General features: G+C 40.5%; 1 pseudogene; it reads right to left on the bottom strand.

Annotated features, from left to right (window-relative positions):
- Nucleotides 1–370: 370 nt before the first annotated feature.
- On the bottom strand, nucleotides 371–27,957 carry LOC110140704 (cysteine dioxygenase type 1 pseudogene; annotated as a pseudogene).

Raw genomic sequence — 27,957 nt, 5'->3', positions numbered from 1 at the left:
ATCGACATTCACAGTATGGTTCCAGTGGGCTCTGAGAGTAAAACCCAGTGGCGCACCTGATTTGGTATTTTAAAATCACAAGCTTTTTTTTATCTTTAGTGGGATTTTTTTCTTCTATAATAGCTCAGGGCACTATTTGCTTACTTAATGCCTTATAATTAACATCTTTACAGTAACATCTTTAATGCTTTACAGTATTAATGATCTAAGCATTGGCCTTGTAAAGTATATTACTGGAGAGCAAATGGTGGGAGACCTTTTCCAAGGCAAAAGTCTCGTGGAACTTAAAGTAAAATCTCTGAGGGTTTGGTACTCCTTAGTCATTCTCCAGTGATCCTTAAGTTGTAAGCGGAGTGCTGATCCAGAGTTGCTATGGAATGTCATGGTGACTGTTTTTACATCCTGTTCTTTGATCAAAGGCATAGGAGGTATCAAATGGCGAACTGTTCAAGTGAAGGCTCGGGCAGGTTCTGTATGGCTGATACTCTGTACTCGATGTCAGCCAATGGAATCATTGATGTAGGCACACTGGTTTTCCCCCAAGATTTGTTCAAACTTCTTGATTTGAAGTTTGAAGAGTAACGTCTCTAAGCAGAGGGAGTCGGTGCGATCCTGGATACTGCTGCCACGCCTTTCACCCATAGCATCCTGAGATTAAATTTTCCATTTCCTTGATTCTCCAGGTTTCAGGTCCACTTGTACTGGTCGAACTTGGCATACGCTGCCCCCTCAGCGGGGTTTGCTCTCATAGGCTTCCGAGAATGCCCGCATGTCCTCCACACTGACCTGCTCGCCTGCGAAGAGCTGGCGAGGGATGCCGATCAGATTGGCCAGGGCAGGACGTGCGGCTTTAGCACCTCAGTCTGCCGGCTCCATCCCTTGCCGAAGGGTCTCGCTGCTGGGCTGCAATGGAGCAGCTGAGCGAGCTGGGGAGGGGGCAGGGAGGCAATGTCCCTAGCTGCTAGCTAGTCAGTTACACACAGACACAAAAGCCCTAGACGCACGAGGGCCACAGTATAACGAAACCGTAGCCAAGACACCCACTGTGGTGGATCTGGGTATGCACTGCTCACACGTATAGGGACCAAACCTGCCCCTTAGGTATTTTTAAAATCAACTTGCTCATGACACTTTACTACATAATGACTTTCTGTTCATAAGAGTATTGCTCTAATACTTTTATTCTGAACCCTCATCTTGTTGATTTCTAGAACACATGTTTTCCTATATAGATTTCTTCCCACAGTACCTAGAAAATACATATAAAGTAAGCACTTATAATTCTCAGCCTTGTTTATCTGAAAGATTGTTACTCACACTGCCATTTTCTGAATTTGAAGCTTATTGATTCAACTTCTCCACTTGTATTGTTGACTTCCTACCTTTTTTTGTTTATTCTACAGGCTGCCTAGAGGGAAGCTGTTTAAAATCCAAAGATCTATTTCTTCTGCTCTGGGGAAACAGCCCTTACTAGGCATTCAATTCTTGGCATTGTTTGGAAGACTATCCTGTCTATTTCCAGACAAATTTTTACTGCAAGTGGTTAATCCAAGGGATGAAAGAGAGGATGACAGGTAAAGATGGTTTTCTTTAGCTTCCTAAACCAAATCTCCCAATAAATCTTCATTACTCTGTTTTCAGACTTTTCACTTGGATCTCAGAAAATATAAACACCCATTCCAAAGCTTGGCATATTTTCACATTGTATTCTGTACAAGCTTATACATACTTCTTTCTCTTTCTTTAGTGAAGAGATTTGAGGATGCATTATATATTACGTTGGTACTACTGCCGCATCTGAGATTGACTAGCTGATATTGTATTATCACATTTTATCTTCCTATCTATATTCTCTTGATGTCACCTGACTCCCAGGCCCTCGGCAACTTCCTCCATCCAGTTTCTGACCCTGAGAGCTACTTGTGGGTCTGACGTGTGATTTTATACCTGAGGCCAAACAAGCGAAAATATATGGAGCCCCTGGTTCCTTTCACCACTTCCAGAAGCACACATTGCATAGAGTGTGATGTCTTCCCCAAAGCTGCTGAAGGGACCAAGTGATAGAACTTTCTAAGTGTGTGTGAATCAACTCTCACGAGTCCATCTGTGACCAACAAGAAACCGAAGATGAAAGAGAGCAGGTAGATAAATGTCATCTCGCTTCTTCCCTGAGATGGGCTGTTAGAGATACAAGGTTCTGCCATGCCATCTGGGTAAGCAATACCACACATGGCCAAGCAGGTGCAAAGCTGATGGCATGGCCACGTCTCACTGTGGCTCTTTGTGAAGCAGTGTCAGTACGCTAACATGTCAGCTAGAATGTGCTTCCCATTGTTCGCTACCACACTTGCCCTTTTCTTCACTCTAGTTAACTTGGAATTCTTTTTTTTTTTAACTTATTTATTCCTTTATTTTGGGCGGCATCGGGTCTTAGCTTGGGTGCATGAGCTCCAGAACATACGGACTCTGAAGACAGTGGAATTCAGGCTGTTTACTGGGGGCGTGCGAGCTCAATACTTGTGGCGCATGGGCTCAGAGGCCTCAAGGCATGTGAGACTCTCAGCTCCCTGACCAGGACTTGAACCTGCATCCCTTGCATTGGAAGGCAGATTCTTAACCACTGGACCACCAAGGAAGTCCTTACTCTGGAGTTCTCTTTCCAAAAAAGCATTAGCACCACAGCCTTTTGTTATGTTCAGTTTTCAAGGGAATCCAGGGGAAGACATCTGTGCATGTATATATGTGCATAATTTTATATATACCCATATATACTATATATATATAATTATACAAACACAGTTTGATATATATATAGATAAATATATGAAAAATTAAAGCCTATGATAATTTACTTCCTTTTACTATTCCTTATAAAGTTCCATACCACATAAAACCCCTAAGTACTCTATGGTGACATTATGACATAAGATATTTCAGTCATAAAAAATTTATAAACCCTAGAATTTTTGTTTGCTCTTTATGGTTTTGTTTTGTTCTTTGCTAGTGGAAAAAAAAAAAGCTTTACACAAGGTAATAAATATGAACTTTGTAAAATAGCAGCTATAAATTTTGGAAAATGATCATTAAGAACACTAATCCTTTAGGAAAGTGGGATTTCAGACTCTCAGAATTCTATATAAATGAAATAAGTACCGTGAAGACTTTTAGCTTAAGACATTTTTCAGCTTAAAATACTTTTCTCTTAAATGTTATGAAGCCTGAAACCAAAAATCTGTTTTAGCTACTCTGCTAATAGCAGAGGCATATTTTAAGATTAATGTCCATTTAACAGTTTTTTTATGTGTGCTATTTTATTTCATGTTGGGTACGAAATAAGGCAAATGTCTAATGCCATTTTCAGTATACTTTTATAATATACATAGCAAAAATATATAGATGTTTAAATGATCTTGATTTTATCCTTCTTATTTCCCAATTCTAAATCAATGCATGCATATTAATTTGTGGATTGATAGTCCAGCATTATTGATCCTGATCAATATCTTTTTCTTATGTCAGCCTTAGGGATCGTTTCAGAAATCAGACCACTTGTAGTTGATTCATTGCTGTCTGTGGGGGATGGATAATTTCATATTCATTCAAGTCCTATCTGAGAGTCAACACACTTCAAAACACTGAGGAGAGATCATGGACGATACAGCCTTGAGATAAATCCTATAAAATAATTTCAATCACAACTTTTCAGAACTTACTAAGCAGAGAGATCAGGGGAGGAAAGCCACCAAGGCAAACTTTTCAAAGAGGAATCTTTTCAGAATTGTTGGTCCTGGGCCATTTGGCTGAGAGTGAAGAGTGGAAGGAAGTCCATAAAGATACCCCTGAGGTCAAGGATGAGGAACTATATATCTGGGCCACGGGACAAGAGCAACTTCAAGAAGACAGTGATCCTAGTATCCTATCCACCAGTCCGTCCAGACACTGGAGGGAGTGCCTTTTTCTTCTGGATCAGGCCTAGATCAGCCCAAGTAGAAGAGAGATCCTACAAAGATCTGGAAAGGAGACCCAGAGGAAAGAAGAACAAGGCCCAGCAGCTGGCCCGGGACACAGCACACGGTAGGCCGTCAATGTGTAGAATGTGACTGTAGAATAACCAATTTCAGTTCTATGTGGGCAACACTGCAACACTGAGCCAGCTACTTTCTTACTTCTTTCCTTTGAGCGTTAATTTCTCCACCTGTACAATGGGGATAATAAAAATTCTTTTTCTAAGAACAATTTCAAGGATAAAATGCAATAATAATAGTACTTTGGAATTCACAAAGGCATAAACAAACCCAGGAATGGAAAAAAAGAGAGCAGCATCCATATTCTTCTTTTCAAATATGCACAGATTTTTACCATTTGTCATCTTTAGTGTTCCTTACAAAAGCAGATCCTGATATGAGGACTTGTATCCTGATATGAGGAGCAAGTCTTAGAAGAAGGAGAGAGGGAAGAGGGAAAGTTAAAGGGGAGGGAAAAGCTAATTTTTGAGGTCACCTCTGTGGACTACTGGGGCTTGTTCTTGCAAGAGGGTTTATAAAAAGTATATTAATGTATCTTAGAACTATCCACCTGGGGATGAATTTATCCATCTGTTCCCATACTCCATAAAGAATGCTCCTGGAAGCGGTACTCTCCCAATTTCCAAGTACATTCAAATCCTTGAGAGAGCAGGTTTCCACCAGGGGCTATGGAAAGAAATGTGCACATAACAGAAGATATCACCAGGTGACCCGAAGCCACAGGGAGAGAGACTCAGAGGATGTGAGTACAGTCACTGGAGATCGCAGATACCATTTTAGTAGCAAAAAAACAGAGCAAAGTTTGTCTTTGGCAGTCTTCTATTTAATATAGCATATAATTGAACATGGAGTATAACAGTGATATTTGCTGAATCCTCTTGCCTCACAGAAATCTTATTGAACTTAACCTTAGTGAAGCCCAAAGAGTCCCGAGCTTCACTTTTTGCATATTCCTGACAGTTTAGGATCTCTGTCTGCTGGCTTATTACCTAGAGTCGCAAAGTCCAACCTCTAAATCAATTTCTGTGGAAACACTATGTGGGTTGAATAGCTTTAAGACTTAAAGGATCTGGGGGCACGGGGAGGTATCAGTCACTCAGTCGTGTACGACTCTGTGAATCCGTGGACTGTAGCCCACAAGGCTTCTCTGTCCATGGAATTTTCCAGGCAAGAATATTGGAGTGGGGTGCCATTTCCTAGTCCAGGGGATCTTTCTTCACCCAGGGATTGAACCCATGTCCCTTGCATTTCCTGCACTGGCAGGCGGATTCTTTACCACTGTGCCACCTGGGAAGCCCGGCAGGGGTATCTCTCATACTGCCCGCTGTCTCGTCTCTTGCTCCCTCCACTCACCCATTCCCTCTTTTTATCCTACACCTTCAAGCCTGTTCACAAATGTATCCCATTTGCTCACTCACACAGAAGGTCCTCCATACTCAGTCTTTAGAAGCTTGGCTTCTCTCTACAAAACTGGGTTTCTAACTTCAAGGAGTTCTTATATAATCTACTAAATTGTTTTTCTCCATAGCATGAAATAAAGATATATGATTTCCTTTGTGTGACTCAATAAAACTGTTTTTGACCGAAAAAATCTTGTCATAAACATTTTCTTTTTCCTAAACTATCCCTTGCATAAAATAGAATACTCATGGTGGACGAGCTCAATTCTCCCTTTAAAATGCTTGCATGGCTCAAAGCATTTCCCCTAACTCTTTAAAGTTATTATATTTATACATTTTTCTTTTTATGATTTTTGAATAATGCATACCTCTTCCCACTAGAGTGTAAACTCCAACAGTGTCACACCAAGTTTTGCTTTGCTGGGCGCTAAATCATTGGTACCCTGTGGTCAGTCTGGCACAAAAGTAGATGATCAATACAAATGTTCAATGAACAAATGAATGAAATTTTATCTGTGAACTTTTAAATTCTTCTTGCATAGGTAGAAGAAAAGAATTGGAGAAAAAGAAAAGCTCAAGTCCCAGAAAAGTTAAGTGTCTTGCTGAAGCTCACAGAACTGATTGATAGGAGAGTGATTTAACAAGCCTGCCGTGCTCATTGCTTCAGCCCTCTTGTAACATTAGACTGTAATTCATCGTGATATTGCCTAATAGGAACAGTATGATAAATCCAGTGTTTTCTCTCAAACCTCTATGCTTGACTTCAGAAATATCAAAGAAGTCTGGTCTCTGTTCTCTGACTTTTTTCTGCCTACGGAGAGGTAGCAAATGATTATAGTTTATATTGGAAAATGATGCTTCAGGGCTATGTCACTCCCCCATCTTTTGAAATAACTACTATTTTAAAAAATTTTTACTGGGGTACAGTTGATTTACAATGTTGTTAGTTTTTGCCGTACAGCAAAATGAGCCATTTATACATGCACATATATCCACTCTTTTTTAGATTCTATTCCCATTTAGGTCTTTACAGGCTAAGTAGAGTTCCCTGTGCTATATGGTAGGTCCTTATTAGTTATCTATATTACATAGAGTAGTGGATTGATGTTTTCAAATTGTGCTGCTAGAGAAGACTCTTTTTTATGTGAAATCACAACTTTAAAATGCCTCTTTATTTCCAATGAAGCGTTCAGTGATTTAGGACAAGGACCATTCCTCACATACACCAAAAAGCAATGAGTTCTGCTCTCAAGAACACACACAACAAAACAGCACAGGAGGACAGCACTTACAAGGTCTCATAAAAACAACTAAGTAAAGCTGTTGGTCCACTCTGGGACTTCAAAGAGCCCCAGAAAATCACGTAAAAGGGAAGTAAAAAAAAAATCTGACTTTATTTCAACACCTCTTAAAAGGAGTCAGATCAGAATATAAAATTCCACTCGGAGCCTGGGGGTGGATGCACTTTTATTTTCTTATTTTTTTCTGGTCTGCCAGGGTGAACAGATTAGGAGCTCAGGAGGGGAAGCCTGTGGCTTCAAGTCCAGGTGGAGCCCACTTTGCTGATGACTTTTGAGAAGGGCAGAGGGAAATCAGAAGTTGTCATCTAAGCGCCTGGAATTCAAAACCATGTCACTACCCAAATATTATGCAACTTGTTTTAAGACAGAGCCTGCAAACACAAAAAGTGTTAGTTGCTCAGTCACGTCCGACTCTTTGCAACCCTGTGGACTGTAGCCCACCAGGCTCCTCTGTCCATGGAATTCTCCAGGCAAGAATACTGCAGTGGGTGGCCATTTCCTTCTCCAGAGGGTCTTCCCAACCTGGGGACTGAACCTGGGTGTCCTGCATTACCAGATAGATTCTTTACCGTCTGAACCACATGGGTAGCGCACACAGAAACCTCATATGCACTAGGTAAAGGGACAAGAACAGTAATTTTATAGAAGCCTGGACCAGACCTACAGGCCTCTCACAATATTCACCCTTAACCCATCTCTCAAAGATTTACTTCCGTAACTGCCAATATTCACCAAATGTGATAAAAGTTCACCATTTTGCACAAAACAAGGGGAGATGGTGCTTTTAGTAATGGTGTAGCGATGATATTCACTTAAATGTGTTAATGTTATTTCCTAAAAACTTGCTCACATATTTTAAATGGTAACCCACCTTTCTGATGATAAACGTCAACAACAGCCTTGAAACACTATTCCAAATTAGTATGGCTAACACCAATGGTGTTTGCTATGAGTGACTTACAAATAATCTCTAGCACATAATCCCCACCTGGGATCCTACCTGTTATATACAAAACCATTTAGAGCTTAGTGGACTGCCTGCATTCCCATAAGGACACCATGAATTACTTCTCACAGGGAAAAAGCATTTTAAAAGGTATATAATGATAAGGAAACTATCACAGCAACCCATCTCTGTTACTGTAGAGGGTAGGATAATTCACCTCCTTCCTTCACTCTTCTTTCTTCTACACTACACCCTGGTTCCTGAAGCCAACTGTACTTAAAAAAAAAAAAAAAACCTAATGACCCTGCTTTGTAACATGTTCCATATGTTTCACAGGCTTCATAAAACAATTCCACATTAGTTTTCCTAGCCTAGTGTTTAGATCGTGACATCTGTTTTTTCCTAGGTTTTCATGATTTATTTTGGTGTCTGTGTGAACTTGCTCTATAAGAGTGAAAGGAATTTGCTTAGATTCCCTTTTCCTGGAATCTATCCTGGTGCCGTGCAGACTATCAGACTTCCTATCCACAGAAGATCTGCCACTATCAAGCCTAGAGCTGCCACTTACTATGAAGTCACCCAAGTCATTTTATCTCTCTGGACCTCAATTTCCACATCTGTAAAATGGGGATGATAGCAGAAATAACTGTTTATAGTGTGTGGGGAATGTTTAAATTAATAAGTTATTATACACACACACACACACACACACACACACACACACATAACCTTTTGCCACCTGATAACCATTTGCTGCATGAACAAAGAAATGAAGGCCAGCAAAGACACAGAGTATGAGAAACCTATCTCTTAGAGACCTTCCTTTGTGCTTTGGCATTAATAACTAAAGCAACCAACACTTACTATGTGCCATGCTCTCATCAATCCATCAAATCAATATATATAAATATAGGTCAAAAAAGGCAAAATTAGCACCAAGTGAAGCCAAATTTGAGACTGAAGCTAAAGACAGTCAGGAATACTAATCCTATTTTTATTCAAAAATTTGATATGCTATTCATCAGATTTTTACATCTTGACATTTTAAAAACATTGTATCAAAATATTATGCATCTTGATTACTTGATGTGCCCTCCCCCAATTAAACTTCAAGTCCAAAGCACAAGCCTCATTGTCACAGCTGCTCTGGACAACTTGAGCAAATGAGACTCAGTTCCGGTCTTCATGCTACTCAGATCAAGTGGGACGAGGGACAGGCCTTAACAAAGTCATCACAAGAATATTTATACATTTTTTTCCATTAAAAATGCAAGACTTTTATATTATCCCTTCGGCCTGAGGATGAGTACAGATGCTCTTTTTGAAATTATGAGCTTAAGTTTTAGTTCACTCATTTCTCAGTAAAGAGATATTCAGTGTCTACTACACTCCAGGCACTGCTCTAGGTGCTGGGGAAGAGCAAAAGAGACACAAATTTCTACTTTCACAAAGTTATAGTCTAGTGTGCAAGACAGACAATGAACAACACAGATGAATAAAATATACCATATGCCATATGGAGGTAAGTTACAAAGTTTGTGCTATAAATAAATGGAAGGGAGAGAGAAGCTATCTGAGAGAATTAAAATGTTAGACAAGGAATTGTGACCTTGGGGGATGTGAGAGAGAGGAATGCAGAAAACTGCAAGGAAATAGTCCAGGCGAAGGCAGCAGTTACTGCAGGGTAGAGACCCTGAAGTGGGAATGCGCCTATTAAGTGTTTAAGAAAATGGCAAAGATGGGAATTCCCTGGGGTCCAGTGGTTAAGACGCCACACTTCCACTGCAGGGGGCACGGGTTCAATCCCTGGTAAGGAAACTAAGATCCCACATGCTGCATGGTGTGTCCAAATAAACAAAACTTTTCAGAAAGGAAGGAAGAAAGAAAATAGTAAAAAGGCCAGGGAGCCAAGGAGAGAGTGAGCAGGAATTTAGATCAAAGACTTAATGGTGGGATGATCACGGAGGACCCTTTCAATCATAAGTGCTTTGCTTTGCACTCTGGCCTGGTGGGGCAATCACTGAAAGGATATGGATAGAGGAGTGGAGATCTGACTTGGGCTTAGCAGGATCAGGCCAGTGCTGTGCTGAGATGGACTCACTGGGAACAAGAGAAGTCGGACCATTTAAGAGCTCACCACACAATCCAAGTGGGATATGACTGTGGCTTGGACCAGTGTAAGAGCTCTGAAGGAAGAATCTAAGCAGTCAGATTCTGGATGTATTTTGAAAATGGAACCAATGATGTTTGCTGTTTGTTGCTTTGCATGTGACATGAAAGAGAAAGAAGTGTAAAGGTTATCAGGGGTTTTGGTCTAAGCAACTGGAAGAATGGAGTTATAATCAACTGAGATAAGAATGTAAAGAAGTAGATCTGGGAGTGAACATATAGGCAATTGGTTTTGGATATGTTAATTTCAAGATACCTGTTAATCACCAAAATGGACACGGGAAGCAGACATTTGGATATAGGTTTGAACTCTAGAGCTAGGGTACCATTTGGATCTAGAGATATAAATTTGGGAGTCATCAATATATGAATGTGAAAGTGTTAGTCGCTCAGTCATGTCTGACTCTTTGCTATCCCATGGACTGTATTCTGCAGGCTCCTCTGTCCATGGGATTCTCCAGGCAAGAAGACTGGAGTGAGTAGCCATACCCTTTTCCAGGGGATCTTTCTGACACCGGGATCAAACCCAGGTCTTTGGCATTGCAGGCAGATTCTTTATTGGTATTTAAAGCCATGGTATCAGATGTAGAATGGGCATAGATAACATAGGGAAGTGGTCAGTACTCAGAGAAGAACTGTATGAGAAGGACTAAACACTGCTCGTTGGATGTAGCACAGTGGAACGACCTTGATAAAGGCAGTTTTAGTAAAGTGGTGTCAGTAAAAAGCCTGATTTAGAGGGTTCAAAAGAAAAAGGAGAGTTTTTAGAGAATTCTTTTTAAGTTCTGCTGTAAAAATAAGTTGAGAAATGGGAGAATGACTTGAAGGCAAAGAAGTTCATGAGAGAATTTTCAAATTTTTATTTTGTTTTTTGTAATTTTATTTATGGGCTATCCTGGGTCTTCGTTGCTGCATGGACTCTTCCCTCAGTGGCAAGGCGGGCTGCTCTCTAGCTGCAGGGTGTGAGCTTCTCACTGTGGTGGCCTTCTCCTGGCAGAGCACAGGCTCTAGAGCACGTGGGCTTCTATAGTTGCGGCTCCCAGACACTATAGCACAGGCTCAGTACTGTGGACACAGGCCTGGTTGCTCTGGGACATGTGGGTTCTCTGATTAAGCATCAGCCCTCTGTCTCCTGCATTGGCAGGCAGATTCTTCCCACTGAGCCATCCAGGAAGCCCTGTTTTGTTTTTGAAATGGCGAAAGCATACCTTGTTTGTGCACAAGGTAGAAGACAAGGATGATATCAAATGAGAAGGTACAATGGGTAATAAGTTTAGTCTGATATCCCGAGTGTGTGTTGTGTGTGTGTGCGCGTGCGCGTATGTTTCCCTTGTCAGAGGAGGGAGTGAAACGGCCTGAGAGGCAAGGAGGCTTAAGAACGAGGCCACTGGCCCACTTCCAGCCAGTGGTCCAAAGAAAGCAACTGGAATACAATTTCCACTTGGGAGCGTGGCAGGGAAGCAGTGTGTCCCTTGGAGAGCCAGAGCTGGTTATAGCCAGCCACGGTCTCAAACTTTCGCATGTGTCAGAATCACCTGGAGGACTCGTATTACTCAGCCATTAAAAAGAATTCATTTGAATCAGTTCTAATGAGATGGATGAAACTGGAGCCCATTATACAGAGCGAAGTAAGCCAGAAAGATAAAGACCATTACAGTATACTAACACATATATATGGACTTTAGAAAGATGGTAACGATAACCCTATATGCAAAACAGAAAAAGAGACTCAGATGTATAGAACTGACTTGTGGACTCTGGGAGAAGGTGAGGGTGGGATGTTTCAAGAGAACAGCATTGAAACATGTATGTTATCTAGGGTGGAAAGGCAAATTTCTGAACCCTACCCAGGACTTCCTTTTTTTAAATTAATTTTTATCGGAGCACAGTTGCTTTACAGTGTCACGCTAGTCTCCACCGTGCAGCAGAGTGAATCAGCCACGCACACACATGCATTCCCTCCCTGTGGACTGACTTCCCACCCTGGTCACTATGGTGCTTTAGGTAGAGTTCCCTGTGCTATAGAGCGTGTTCTCATTAGTCATCTGTTTTCTGACGAAGCAACCCGGGGTGGGGTCTGAGAATCTACATGTCTAACCAGTTCCAGTGATGTTGATGCTGCTCTTCCTGGGAGATCCAGTCCACTGAGCTAGTGCAAGAAAGTGAAAGTAATGTTCCCAGAAGAGGCTCTTTAAGCTTGTGACTTTTAAAGTTTGGTATCAGCTAAAGCCTGGTCCATTTAACATTAACTCCAACTTTCAATGATTTTTAAGCCAATGCTTAAAAATTCATTATTAAACATAGCTCTATTTTTTTTTTCTGTGTCCCTTTACACTATTGGTTTGTAAGAATGTTCATTTCAAATAGTGCACATAAATGCTATTTCAGGTTGAAAAAAGAAATATATACCTTCTTAATCCAGTTTTGAGTATTTTTTAGCCACTTACTTCTTTTATCTATTCCTTTGAATCTGTTCCATTCACCTTGAAAACATTTTACTTGGAGCCAAGTTATTTATTCATTCATTCATTTATTTAGCAGATATTCATTGAGCACCTACTTAGAATCAGGTACCACTGTATCACTTGGGATATAGCAATGAAAAAAACATTTTGGCCTTTGGAAAGCAACATTACAATTCAAAGAGAAAGAGATAATTAAATAAAATAAACACATATAGTAATTCAGCTGGTGATAATTTTCACAAAGGATCAAAATAAAGCAGGAGAGGGGATAGGAATGCAACACAATGAAATACATGATGGGTTTTCAAGTAAAGGCTCAGTAAGACGGTGGGAAATCCTTAAAGAGATGGGAATACTAGACCACCTGACCTGCCTCTTGAGAAATATGTATGCAGGTCAAGAAGCAACAGTTAGAACCAGACATGGAACAGCCTGGATCCAAATCGGGAAGGGAGTACGTCAAGACTGTATATTGTCACCCTGCTTATTTAACTTATATGCAGTGTACATCATGTGAAATGCCAGACTGGATGAAGCCCAAGCTGGAATCAAGATTGCCGGGAGAAATATCAACACCCTCAGATATGCAGATGACACCACCCTTGTGGCAAAAAGCAAAGAGGAACTAAAGAGCCTTTTGATAAAAGTGAAAGAGGAGAGTGAAATAGCTGGCTTAAAACTCAACACCCCAAAAACGAAGATCATGACACCCAGTCCCATCATTTCATGGCAAATAGGTGGAGAAACAATGGAAATAGTGACAGACTTTATTTTGGGGGGCTCCAAAATCACTGCAGATCGTGGCTGCAGTCATATAATTAAAAGACGCTTTCTCCTTGGAAGAAAAGTTATGACAAACCTAGACAGTGTATTAAAAAGCAGAGACATTACTTTGCTGACAAAGGTCGGTCTAGTCAAAGCTATGGTTTTTCCAGGAGTCATGTATGGATGTGAGAGTTGGAGCATAAAGAAAGCTAAGAGCCAAAGAATTGATGCTTTTGAACTGTGGTGTTGGAGAAGCTTCTTGAGAGTCACTTGGACTGCAAGGAGATCAAACCAGTCAATCCTAAAGGAAATGAGTCCTGAATATTCACTGGAAGGACTGATGCTGAATCTGAAGCTTCAATACTTTGGCCACCTGCTGCAAAGAACTGACTCATTTGAAAAGACCCTGATGCTGGGAAAGATTGAAGGCAGGAGGAGAAGGGGACAACAGAAGATGAGATGGTTGAATGGCATTACTTATTCGATGGACATGAATTTGAGCAAGCTCTGGGAGCAGATGATGGACAGGGAAGCCTGGCGTGCTGTAGTCCATGGGGTCGCAAAGAGTCAGACATGACTATGCAACTGAACTGAACTGAGGCTTTTCTTTATGTGAACTGGGCAGTCAGTGGAGGATTTTAAGCAGCGTAGAGCCAAAAACTGACTTGCATTTTTCAAAACTGAAGGGGGGTTCAGGATGGGGAACATATGTAAATCCATGGTTGATTCATATCAATGTATGGCAAAAACCACTACAATATTGTAATTAGCCTCCAACTAATATAAATAAGTGAAAAATAAACAAATAAATAAACAATAAAAATAAAATAAATAAATAAATAAAATTGAAGTATAGTTAATTTGCAATATATTATTTTCAGGTATATGCAGTGATTCAGATATATATATATAATATATATTATATAATTATATATATACATATATAATATATATATGTATACAATATGTATTATGTATACATATACTATATATATATGCATTATACATATATACATACATTATATATACACACATATATAATGTTAATTATATATACTATATATTATATATATTAATTATATATAATATATAGTATATATAATATATATTATATACATACATTATATATACATATATACACACATAATCTTTCTGAGATTCTCTTCCATTATAGGTCATAATAAGATATTGAATATAGTTCACTGTGCTATATAATAGATCCTTGCCGTTGATGTATTTTGCATGCAATAGTATCTCAGACTCTTAATTTATCCCTCTTCACCTTTGCCCTTTGGTAACTATGTCTGTGATTCCATTTTTGTTTTGTAAATAACTTCATTTGTATCATTTTGTTTAGATTGTACCTATAAGTGATATCATATGGTATTTCTTTTTCTCTTTCTCACTTAGTATGATCATCTCTAGGTCCATCCATGGCATTGTTGCAAATGGCATTATTTAATCCTTTATTCTTATTATTCATTTTGAATAATATTTCATTGTATATATGTACCACATCTTCTTTATCCATTCATCTGCCAATGGACATTTACTGAAAAGCAGAGTATTTTGGAATGAAAATATTAATTTTGGATTAATCCGTATTGAAATACGATTAAAAGAGATTAGATGAAATTACCCAGGGAGAGAGTACAGAGTGATGAGTATAGATAGAACAAAGAAGAGATCTCACAATCGAGCCCTAGGTACTTCAACATTTTAGAGGAAAATAAAATAACTGTGTAGCAGAATGCTGAAGACTTACTATTCATCTAAAATGGCAATCATTACCCACCCCCAGCCAATCACTGGCCTGTGAGAAGGAAATGTCAAATATCTGAAACGTTAAATATCCGATCTTTTTTCAAAACTGCCAGAGATATGAACTCTTATGAGAAACAATCAGTTTTAAAATGTTGGAAAATAATATTTTTCTGAACACTCTGCAGGCCAATCAAAATACGTTCACTGGCAAAATCCAGACCTTGATTTGTCAGCTTTCAACCTCTGATTTATACTTTTAAAAAGATTATTTCTGCCCTCATTACAATGAACTCAGAAAAAAAGGGAAGCAAGTACAGTCTGCTTCTAAACTGTAGGAGTTAAAGTTGATATTACCTATAAAATCTTAGAACAATGTCCAGTGAATAGTAGAAAATAAATGTCCACTCTTGTATTATTATTATTGTGACTTATTTGGAGCTTTAGTTATATCATCATACTGCAAAAAGCAACAATAACTTGTGCATTCAGAATGAAAAACAAAAGGGCTAAGGTGGCAGTTTTCAGAGGTCAGAAGAAGGTTATATATCCAAATTATGCCAACATGCTAAGGGGTGGCCAACAATTGACTCTCATCTTGAAAGGGAGGGAAAAAAAGACATAAAATACCTATTAAGTAGGCAGTTGCCAAGAATATACTTTAACATATTCTAATTATACCTTAGATTTTGGCACTCACTTCTTTTAAGAATCTAGGAAAATTCCATCACAATTTCCATGGCTCCCAGAATTTTATGTTTTCTCAAAGGCAACCTGACATGCTTACATATCACTTAAAATCCTCTCCCGCAAACATTCGTGGGGCTTTTAAAAGGTATAAAAAAGAAACATTAAACACACACACATGCATACATAATCACACGAGCACAGGCACGTGCATTCACATAGGCGTGTATATGCCCTTGGAGAAGGGAATGGCAACCCACTCCAGTGTTCATGCCTGGAGAATCCCATGGACAGAGGAGCCTGGCGGGCTACAGTCCAGGGTCGCAAAGAGCTGGACACGACTGAGCAACTAACAAACAGAGGCGGCGGTGGGGGCATGTACATACATGTAAACACAAAGGCATACACTTTCTCTTTCAAGCATCAAGGTTTCAGCAGAGTTTCTCCAGTTTCCTGCAAGTCTTTCACATGACTCTATCTCCATTCATTTTGGGGGGAATTGCCAAACATCTGTAGCAGCCCCCCAGAGTTTTTGCATCAGACAATGTTCAACATTCTGATACAGAAAGTTTTCCAACTTGTGGACAGAGCCTGTTTTTCCCCCGGGTCCTTGGGCTTTTTAGTGTAGGTGTCCAGCAGTAACAGGAAAAGCCACCTTCATCTTCAGAGCTTTCCACAGCCTGCATTACCGGCCTTCCCAAGTCCTCCCACTGCTGACAGTACCTTGCCACTGATGGTTGGCTTTTGTCACAACTCATTTTTCCCACTGACTCTAGCCGTAATTAGCTGGAATAAGAACTCTGTCTTCTCCCCTCTTTAATTTACAGAAGAGAATTGAAAGCAGGCCCCCCTGGGCTGTACATTTCAGTTATTTATAGTGAGGACGTGGATCAGCAACCAAAGATGTAAGAAACATAATTTGTCTCCCAGGCATATGTCAAGTGAGAGTCCTGGTGGCTGGACAATTCCTATTTAGTGCTAAAAACCTACAATGTGGGAACAAATGGATTTGTCTTGTTTGCAATGATGGTATCAGAAAATCTCTTTGCAGGACTCACATCTTGTATCATGTGATTTCTCTGAATCTCAGTTTCCCTTCTGAGAAATGGGGATTCAAACTCATGAGCTTGTTTTAAAATCCCTATTCAGTTCAGTCCAGTTCAGTCGCTCAGTCGTGTCCGACTCTTTGTGACCCCATGAATCGCAGCACGCCAGGCCTCCCTGTCCATCACCAACTCCCGGAGTTTACTCAGACTCATACTCACGTCCATCGAGTCAGTGATGCCATCCAGACATCCCTTCCTCTGTCGTCCCTTCTCCTCCTGCCTCCAATCCCTCCCAACATCAGGGTCTTTTCCAATGAGTCAGCTCTTTGCATCAGGTGGCCAAAGTGTTGGAGTTTCAGCTTCAGCATCAGTCCTTCCAATGAACACCCAGGACTGATCTCCTTTAAGATGGACTGGTAGGGTCTCCTTGCAGTCCAAGGGACTCTCAAGAGTCTTCTCCAACACCATAGTTCAAAAGCATCAATTGTTCAGCGCTCAGTTTTCTTCACAGTCCAGCTCTCACATCCATACATGACCACTGGAAAAACCATAGCCTTGACTAGATAGACCATTGTTGGCAAAGTAATGTCTCTGCTTTTTAATATGCTATCTAAGTTGATCATAACTTTCCTTCAAAGGAGTAAGCGTCTTTTAATTTCATGGCTGCAGTCACCATCTGCAGTGATTTTGGAGCCCAAAAAAATAAAGTCTGACACTGTTTCCACTGTTTCCCCATCTATTTCCCATGAAGTGATGGGACCAGATGCCATGATCTTAGTTGTCTGAATGTTGAGCTTTAAGCCAACTTTTTCACTCTCTTCTTTCACTTTCATCAAGAGACTTTTTAGTTCCTCTTCACTTTCTGCCATAAGGGTGGTGTCATCTGCATATCTGAAGTTATTGATATTTCTCCCGCCAAGCTTGATTCCAGCTTGTGCTTCTTCCAGCCCAGCGTTTCTCATGATGTACTCTTCATCTAAGTTAAATAAGCAGGGTGACAATATACAGGCTTGACGTACTCCTTTTCCTATTTGAAACCAGTCTATTGTTCCATGTCCAGTTCTAAATTACTGCTGTACAGATGAGGACACAAACATTTCAGCAGGTAAAGAGAGTTTTGTACATTGGAAAATGCTTTACAATTTGCAACTATTAATATTACTATTTATCTAAAACTATTGAGAAGATCCTCTCCCCTACTCCTTTTCTCAAGTACATAAATTTGGAACTTGCAGCCTGGTGATAACACAAAAGTGCATTTAATGTTGCAACTAAGTATAAATAGGTTACAAGCCTAGTCAGGGAAAAATAATTTTCAGGGGATAAGCTAGCCAATGCTCTGATTTTGATGGAAGGATGATTGAGAATTGAATTTTCCATCCTAAAATCTGTGAACCCTACTGATGATCTCCCCATAGGAAAGCAGTTGAAGGGTGTTTTAATGGAAGAATAGAATGTCACTCTGGGGAGGAACTCCAACATTTAGATACCAGAGAGTCCTTTGAGACAGAAGAGACTGTGCTGAAAACAAAGAGAATTCTCAGAGAATCAAAGATGCCATATCTAGAGTCTCAAATTTGAATATGTATCAGATTCTCCCGAAGGACTTCTTAAAAACATAAAATTGCTGTGTCCCACCTCTCCAGTTTCTGATTCAGTAAGTTTGAGATGGAGCTTGAGAATCTGCATTTTTAACGAGTTCTCAGATGACCCTGATGCTGCTGGTCTTTGCTCTGTACTTGTCTGTGTCTTCATCTCCTCTTAGAAGGACACCAGTCATATTAGATTAAGGTTCATCCTAATGACCTAACTTTGACTAGAATACCTGTTTAAAGACCTTAACTCCAAATACAGCCACATTGTGAGGCACTGGGCGGTTAGGACTTCATCATGTGAATCTGGGGGCTGGTGAGTTACCCATAACCACTAGAAAACTGAGTTATGAGCAAACTCTGCCCACACAGTGCCTCGGAAATCACAGCAAGTTAGAAGCCAGAGAGCAGACCCCACACATCACTCCATGGAATGTGGCCGAAGATGAGAGGCAGCCCAGGGAAATATTTTGCAGGGCTCTGTGAGACTATGGGAGGATGACACGGGTCTCAGACCTGAAAGAGCGCTTGCCTGAGTCACTAAAATATGTTACAGAACATTCTGGTTCAACCTAGTGTTAAAAGATTAAAGCCCAAATGCTTTTTGAGTGAGGAGCATGGTTTAAAAGGTCACATGATTTCTGAGTGGGGGTTTATTTAAGGAGAACAAGACAACAAACCTTCTAGGACTTAAACCCTCAAGCTTCTGCTCAGGGCTCGAGCATTCCTGCTCTCCGGCAGCATTTCTCAGGCCCGGCAGTACTGACTACTTGGAGCAGAATAGTTCCTGTTTACGGGGAGGGGGTTGTGGTGGTGGTGGCTAGTCTATGCATTGCAGGATGCTGAGCAGCACCCCTCTAGCCACTAGAGACCAGTAGCAACCTCCCTAGTGGTGACAACCAAAAATGTCCCTAGAATTGCCAAATGCCCCTAGACAGTGGGGAACACAAAACTGTTCCAGTTACGAACCACTGCTCAGTAAATCTTGTCTTAATCCATTTGGGCTGCTAAAACAAAAAGCCACTCATAGATTGGATGGCTTAAATAACTCACATTTATATGCCACAACTTTAGAGGCTGAAAAGTCTAAGTTCAGGGCACCAGCAGGTTTGGTGTCTGGTGAGGATCAGCTTCTTGGGTCATAGACAGTCCGTCTTTTTTTATCTGTCCTCACAGGGTGGAAGTGGAGAGTAAGCACTTCAAGGCCTAAGAGGGCACTAATCCCACTCATGAGGGATCCACTCTCATGACCTAATCACTTCCAAAGGCCACAAGTCCTCATGTCATCACCCTAGGGATTTGGTTTCAACATACAGATTTTTAGGGAGAACAAACAAACATCTCATACACTCCAGGCACACTACCTCCATTCTCAACAACTCTGTGAAACAAGTATCATACACACTTCTTTGGATTAAGAATCACAGACTCATTGATATTTGCTCACTTTCACTCAACTAAAAACTATTCATCTGATTCTCAAATCTATACCTTTTTAAAAAGCTGTCTTCATTCACTTCATGTGCTTCCCAGGTGGCACAGTGGTAAAGAATCTGCCTGCCAATGCTGGAGACACAGGAGATGCAGGTTTGATCCTGGGATCAGGAAGATCTCCTGGAGTAGGAAACAGCAACCTGCTCCAGTCTTCTTGCCTGGGAAATCCCATGGACAGAGGAGCCTGGCAGGCTATAGTCCATGGGGTCACAAAGAGACAGCAGAACTAAGCATGCACACACACACATATGAGAATAAAGGGACAATGAGGTTCCTATTTCTGAAAGTGACTCTAATTCCCAGAACTGGGAAAATGAAAATATTTTAGGTTCCAGGTCCAGAGATGAGATCACGTAGTAGTCAAAGTCAGGCCACTTTTCACATCCAGCTGCATGTACAGGCAACACCACTGGGCCTCCCCGAGGCTGTTTTTTCTTGCTGCCACCCGACAGATATCTGTCAGGTAGATGCTCGAAACTGGCAGGGTATGAAAAACACACCCAGCCCTCTGAGATTTTTCAGGCAAAGTGCAGCTTGTCAGCCTGTCAGTTACTGTCACGATGGTGCCAGACTGATTTGGGGTTCTTTCATCATTACACATGAAATACTTTGTGTTTGCAGGGAAACCCTTTTGGGAATCAAAGTCCTATTTCTCTTTTTGAATGTTTCTTGGATGTCAGAGAGAATTCATTGCTTCAGAGGAAGTAAAATAATAGGCAATCTGTCTAAAGAATACTCAAAGAAATGGGCTGAAAGCCTATTGGGCCATGCCAAAAGGTCACTAGTTTATTCATTCATGTCACAACTTTGAGAGAACACCTAATGTGTGCCCAGTTTTGGGTCAGGCACAGGAAACTCACTGATGGACACAACAGGCTCCATACCCTCAAGAGTCTCACTGGCAGCTGCAATAAGACACTTAATCAATTAACTTGAATACAACAGTGCTCAGGTGTTCAATCTGAAAAGAAAGGCTAAGGAACCATATTAGGAACAAAAAGGACTGGGGCTAAAAATTTAGAGATGCCTTGCTCAATTAAATCATGATATGAGCTGTTCTAGTCTGCTGGTAATTCAGAGTAAAATAAACTCACTGGATTGGAATTATACTCCCCTTCGAGTCTCCCATCTCACTCAGTCAAGACAAGTGTTGAATCGCAGGCCAGTAATCTTGTACCATTCTTCTTTCAACAATTCTTTACCATCTGTCTTATTTGCAAACTGTTAACCTATCTAGAAATTCTTTTCCTCCTATTTCTTGCTTTTCTTTTTTCATGTTTACCAAATGCTTCCACTTTCCTCTTGGTTTTAGTTGTTTTTCTATTGCAACTACAAAATATCTCACACCTACTAACAATTCTCTGTCTTTCTCTTTTAGATTTTCTGGTACACACTGGCATTCTTTCAGCAAAAGACACTGAGAAATAAAAAGAGCCGGACATATTATTTCTGATTCTGCTCCTTTTACTGTAGCGTGGCTACAACAGAAACTCAGGTGAGAGTTCCACGAGGACTTGTTCAAAGCCTTGACTATGTGGAATCGAAATTAAAGATCTACTTTATTCTATGTGAAATAGCATCTTCACTTTGAAGCTGCCGTTTTTACGGCACTACAATTGACTTTGAGTTTAAAGTGATTATAAAGGAAACAGATTAGAAGCCAACAGTAGGAATGAGCAAGTTAAATCAGTGAAGATGATTTTGTCACAAATAAAGGGTAAGACACAATTGGAACAAATAGAGATGAGTGTCTATAAGCTAGTGTTTATGATGGGAAGTAGAAACATATGAGCCCTGTTTGTTAATAGCTTTTAAATTCAAATAACCTAACTTGATGTTCTGGCATAACAATGATGTATGTGGTTAGATCATCTCATACACAGCTCTGCTCCCCGTTTGCCAAGTAAAGAGTAATGGGGGAAAAGGAGGTGTCCTTTCCCAGCCCCCAACTGGCCCAGCACATGTCCCAAACACAGAAAGAATCAGGCTGAGTAATTCAGGTGCTCAACACATATGATAAGAATTTGAAAGAAGTAAAAGAAAATAGTCTGTGTTCTTTACTTATTTTTCTATTGGTTTTTCTTTCACCTTGTGGGTAACAAAACAAGAGAGTATTTCTCAGTCATTTTCACCCACTCAAGAGCAACAGGTAAACTCCAAAAATAAATATCTAAAAGTAAGTACTTCCTTCATCCTACAGGCATCATCTGGTCAACCAAAACAGCAAGACCTATCAGTTTTGAGCACTTACTATTTGCAAGCATGATTTTTAGCACTTTTTCTACATTTATATACTTTGGACTCATAATCAATACAAAAATCCAGGAAGTAGGTCCTTTTGAAAAATATTTTTTATGTGGACCATTGTTAAAGTTTTATTGAATCTGTTTTATGTTTTCCTTTTTTGGCCATGAGGCATGTGGGATCTTAGCTTCCCAACCAGGGATCAGGTTGGCACCCCCTGCACTGCAAGACAAAGTCTTAACCACTGGACCACTAGGGAAGCAGGTCGTCACTTTACAGATTAGAAAACTGAGACTCAGAGAATCTAATGAACTAACCCAAAGTCACTCACATCCACACTAAGTGATCAGACTGTGATTTGAATCAAGGCCATTGAGACTTTACACTGTCCTGAGAATTTCTCCTGGCATGCATGGACACAAACCTGGACTGCTTCTGTCTTCTGCGACCTGGCATATGCAGTTCTCCTAGCATGCTATTCCTGTTCATTTCCATCCATCTAGTCCTTTCTCTCAAGGTCTCAACTCTCATCTCTTTCACAGAGTTTAGTCCAGCCTTTCCAGCAATCAACTGCTCCTCTGAAATCCTACGGTGCTTCTTTATTCTGCATTTAACAAACAGCCTTCTGCTGTTCATTTGTTCTGCAGCAGGGGTTAGAAGCCAAGAGGGAGGGGACATATGATGGCAAGAGGGAGGGGACTGATGGCTGCTTCATGTTGATGAATGGCAGAAACCAACACAATATTGTAAAGCAACTATCTTCTGATTAAAAATAAGTAAATTTTTAAAAAACATAAGCTGTCTATGTACTGAATATTCAGACAGTTTGGGCTGTAATTCTTTCTGCTAAGATGCATATTAACAGAAACTGGGACTGTTTCATCCACCAGTGTATCACCAAGGTCCGGCAGAGCACCTGACACATAGTAGGTACTCAGTGTATTTTAGCAAATAGAACCAGAGGTAGAGGAACATTAAGGTTGAGAGAGCACAAGATCTACACACCTGAAAAGCAAAGAAGCATTCTGTGAGAGTAAATTATTGTCAGCAACGATTAATCCAAGCCCAGTGGGTCACGTAGGAAAGGAGGGGTAGTTTTAAGTGCCACTTGAAGTATGTTGTTCCCATTTTCTCTCAGCCCATCGATCATCATCTTACCTAATAACTCTAGCAGAACTTAGCCCAAATCCCAGGGAGTTAGAGTTTATAACGTGATTAAATAAAAGCGCTGCTTTATTAAGATCCATCAGGCCCAGAGCACGCTAAGTGCTGCTTCTTTTTAGTCCAGGCAGTAGACCACAGCAACCAAGAGGGACGGAAAGTATTTTCTTCTCTTGAACAGAGCAAAAGGCAGGAAAGAGAAGATGGTAGCCTCTCAAGGTGGCCAAGATACCTGCGCAGTAAGGCATGATGGAAGCTTTCCTGGTGGCTCAGTCAGTCAACAATCTGCATGCAATTCAGGAGAATGCAAGCAATGCAGGAGATGCGGGTTCAATCCCTGGGTCGGGAAGATCCCCTGGAGAAGGCAATAGCAATCCACTCTGGTATTCTTGCCTGGGAAATTCCATGGACAGAGGAGCCTGGCAGGCTACCGTCCGCGGGGTTGCAAGAGTAGGACACGACTCAGCGACTAAACAACCAACCAGCCAACCAAGGCATGATGAAGAACTCTGGAGTCTACCTCATAAGACAAGAAACCTCTGTTGGTTAGCACAGGTGAGTTACTCCCTCAGAGTTTCCTGAATTAGCTGGGAAAATCTGAGGTGGGAAATGGCAGACCAAACTATATATAGTAGATGAGTTGGAGAAATATTGCTGGTTTGTTTTTCATTATCACTGTGAACTGTATTTTTCTGTGGAGCCTAGATATACTCTGGTTATAGTAATAAATGCCCTGACTTCTGTACAAGATTGCAATTCCTAAAAAGTCAGGAGATATATTCATTTTGTTGTCCCCAAGTCTTGGCAAGATGTTCTCTATTAGATCCTACTAAATAAACATTTGATGCAAAGATGAGAATAGTGATATGAATCTTACAGGGATCATCAAAAGACACCTTGATTTTCTTACATGCAGTTGTTATTGTTGCATTTTTCAATGTTTTGCTTCTGCTCCAAAATGTCCCTGTAATAGTATATTCATTATTACAAATAATTATACCTTAATAAATCAAGGACAACCCCCCTCCTCCCCCGCCAAAAAACAAACCTGTTGCATTTTTAAGAGTCTTCAGTGAAAATTCTGTTGCCTTAGAGAATGACATTTGGAGGAATCCAGGGTCAAATAAACTTGCCAAAAACCACATAAACACCGTACCCCTAGACATCACAAAACAAAGTAGAGAGTTCAACCTTTTCCAAAGGAAAACAGATAAAACATGAAAACAATCTGGCCACTGCAGGGGCCCATTTGTCCTACAGTAGAATGTCAGATGCAGCTAAAGCAACAAGAGTTTATGAGATTCTGAGTTACCAGAAAACAGAGTCTCTCTTCTACACTCGAATGCCTTTTTAGCATGCTGTGAAAGCTGGAATCATGATATTCAGACCTGGATGGGGGACGATGACTCTTAGTCACTCTCCTCTCCCATAAGTTGAAATAGTAGTGTTCTAATCTAGACTATCCTAGAAATAGGTGGGCATTACTTGGCACTAGTGGTAAAGAACCTGTCTGCCAATGCAGGAGACACAAGAGACGTGGGTTCCATCCCTGGGTCAAGATGAGCCCCTGGAGAAGGGCATGGCAACCCACTCCAGTATTCTTGCCTGGAGAATCCCACGGACAGAGGACTGCCAGGCTATAGTCCACAGAGCTGCACACAGTAGGACACAACTGAAGCAACTTAACACACATTGTGAATCAGAGCATTGATGACAGTGGAAAGCAGAAATTGGTTAGCCTTGTAAGAGCTTTCTCACAATAAAATTAAGTCTCTTTTATGATTCGGTGGATATTAAGTCACTAAGCTTACCAGATCAACTTCTGCTCCAAATAACAGAAACATAACTTAACCTGGCAAAACAATGGGGAGACCTTTCACCCAATAGCCTAAGCTGAAGTTGCACTTAAAGAAAACAAGGGGTGGGGGTGGAGGGCTAATATTACCATGATGCTCTCCAGTCTCTCAAGACAGCTCCTCTCTTGATTTCCAACTTCCTTCTTTCATACTGGCTTTGTTTAGGGGATCAGAGCACAACCGTTTACTATTCCATATACATATGTATATATACATGCTCAATTGGGTCTGACTCTTTGTGACCCATGGTTCTCTAGCCCACCAGGCTCTTCTGCCACGGGATTTTCCAGGCAAGAACACTGGAGTGGGCTGCCACTTCCTTCCCCAGGGAATCTTTCTAACCCAGGGGTCAAATCTGCATCTCTGCATTGACAGGTGGATTCTTTACCACTGAGCCACCTAGGAAGCCCTGGTAGATAGAAATGATCCACTGTGTTATATTCTAAAACTTTGATTTAAAAAAGAAGTGTTATATACTTTAAAATTAACTTCATGTACTATCCAGGAGATTCTATCTGGATTTCAATTTTCTTATTTTTTTTAACCATTCTGCTATTAATACAAGAAATCAATAAATTTTGGATTAAGCACTTTATAAGCACAAGATACAATCTTTAAAAAACTAAGCGAGCACACCAAGCACTTTCTTTTTTAATCCTAAATGTTCCCCTCCCTATAGTCTAACCATCCATAGCTCATGCCCTATACATACTTCTCACCTTTGCAAATAGACCACTGTCTCTGAAATGTTTCTCATTGCCTCTTTTCGCCTGACCCCTCCTTTTGAAACCAGCCTAGATGCTAACCTTCTCCATGAAGCTTTCTATGATTAGTCTCACCACTCAGCTTCTCAGTGCTTTTGTTGCAGTATTTTCTCTATTACATTAAGTTTGTCCTTATAATCAGGAAGCTTTTTTTTTTCTACGACTATTGGAATCCCACCTCTTAAAAACACTAAGTACTAAGTTTAAGAATTAAGTGCGAACAAGTAAATTAAACATGGCTATTACTTATGGTTCAAAAGGAGAACAGATAGTAAGGCAAACATCTAAGGGTATATTTAGGAGAAAAAATATATTATTTTTCCTAAATAATTGACATTAAAATGAGCATCCCTCAGTAACAAACACAGTTTCAAACCTCAGCATATTTCAGACAAAATTCAGTATGATGTCCTAATTCAACTGTGGTTACTGGATGCCACAAAGTTCCAAGTACTTTGTTAGGCAACTCTGGGGCAACAAAGATAAGGAAAAAGAATCTGCTTATCATGAAACTCTTAATTTAGCAGAATTGAAAGATGATGGTGGAACAGCTGAATTAAAGGTGTCTTGGAGAAGGAAAGTCTAAGTAGTAGAAGATAATGTCTTCTCTAACTCTCCCCAACAGATTTAGCGTTTAGTTTACACTTCCTCTGTGTCTCCCATAGGGTCACAAAGGGTCAGACATAACTGAGCGCGCACACACACACATACACTTCACTGTATCTTCTGCATCTTCCTATTACAGCCAGTGTAGTGGTTTCTCTCCTTATTTTGCTCCTTTCTACTCCTTACCCAGGACCCTACTCTTACCTGGGCATAAACTGTGCCCATTAATCTTTGTATATATTTCCATGCATTCAATAAAAATCTATTGAACAAGTGATTGAATGCATGCATACACGCTGACATGATTTAGATGCAGATAGAAAAGTGTCTTATACACTTTGCTCAAAGGGATGGTGTTTTATTCTATAAGCAGTAGCCAGGCATCACAGCTTCCCAAGTGGGAAGAAAAGATCAGATCTGTATTTAATAAGAAATACCTGGGTGCACACAAAGTATGTACTGGGTGAGGCAGGAAGAGTCTGGAGGATCTTATAATATTATAGACAAGAGATAAACTAGTTCAGACAAGGGTCTGAACTAAGGCAGTAATAATGGGGATGGAGAAGCCAGGACAAATATTTGCAAGACAGAATTTGGTTTCTGCATGGATATGGAGATGAACCAAGAGTCCAGGATTAAAACCATTTTGATGTGAACAAAAGAATCTGGGCAATTCCTTAAAGACTATTGTAACAGGGCTTCTCTTGTGCAAACAAGGATGATTGATAATGTAAGTTGCACAAGCCCACATAATCAGCATCCCATGTCAATGCCAAATTTTTCTCACCCTTGAATTCCCAACACCTGCAGGAAGACAGACTTGGCTTACGTATTTTGTGAACTGCCGCAGTATGTGTTAATTTTATGACTTACATAATTATTCCCTTTTATGTGTCTTAAATGTCAAGGTTCCTGAAGTAACAGCAGAGTAGCAAATTAAGTAACTTTGACTGAACTTGTGAAGTCCTCAGTATTTAGGCAACCTTTCAACATCAGCAACTTGCACAGAATAATATTATGAATTTTGGGAATCTCCCCCCAAAATGATGCCTCCTGATGCCTCCAACAAGGTGTAATGATTTCACTGAAGTTGGAAAATGATTTGTAAGCACAAACTGGAGTGCTATTTCATCTCATCACCCCCTCCTCCCAGAGATGTGACCTGCCCCAACAAGGCTGGGAGCCCTCAGGCTATTTTGCTCTAAGGGAGAGTTGCAAAAGGAACAACTGGACCAGTAAACTCAAACATTTCAGATCCATGAGTAAGACCAAAGGATTAGGAAGAAGCTATTGTTAACTGCCTGGCGTGCTGTAGTCCCTGGGGTCGCAAAGAGTCAGACACGACTGGGTGACTGAACGTTCCATTCTTCACCCCTACATCAATCTAGAGAGAATGCTGCAGGCTGAGGTAGAAAAGATATCAGAGCTAGAACAGACACAAACCATGGGAATTATCCATTAACGAGAGAGGCAGGAAGTGGCACCCTAACCCCTCCATTCTTCAAACTCAGCCTCCTTGGGGAGCCAAAAATACCTTCAGCCTTTCAATTAAGTCGTTAAATTTCAAAAATGGGAGACCTTGGCCTCCATTTTCCTGGGGAGGACCTTGGAAAGGAATTGGCTGTGCCAGTGTGGTGTGGGCACCATCAAGGATAAAGCAGAGGGCTGGATCCAT

Source organism: Odocoileus virginianus, chromosome 11, assembly GCF_023699985.2.
Source record: "Odocoileus virginianus isolate 20LAN1187 ecotype Illinois chromosome 11, Ovbor_1.2, whole genome shotgun sequence".
In the NCBI taxonomy this organism is placed as follows: domain Eukaryota; kingdom Metazoa; phylum Chordata; class Mammalia; order Artiodactyla; family Cervidae; genus Odocoileus; species Odocoileus virginianus.
This window is presented reverse-complemented; position numbering and strand designations above follow the sequence as displayed.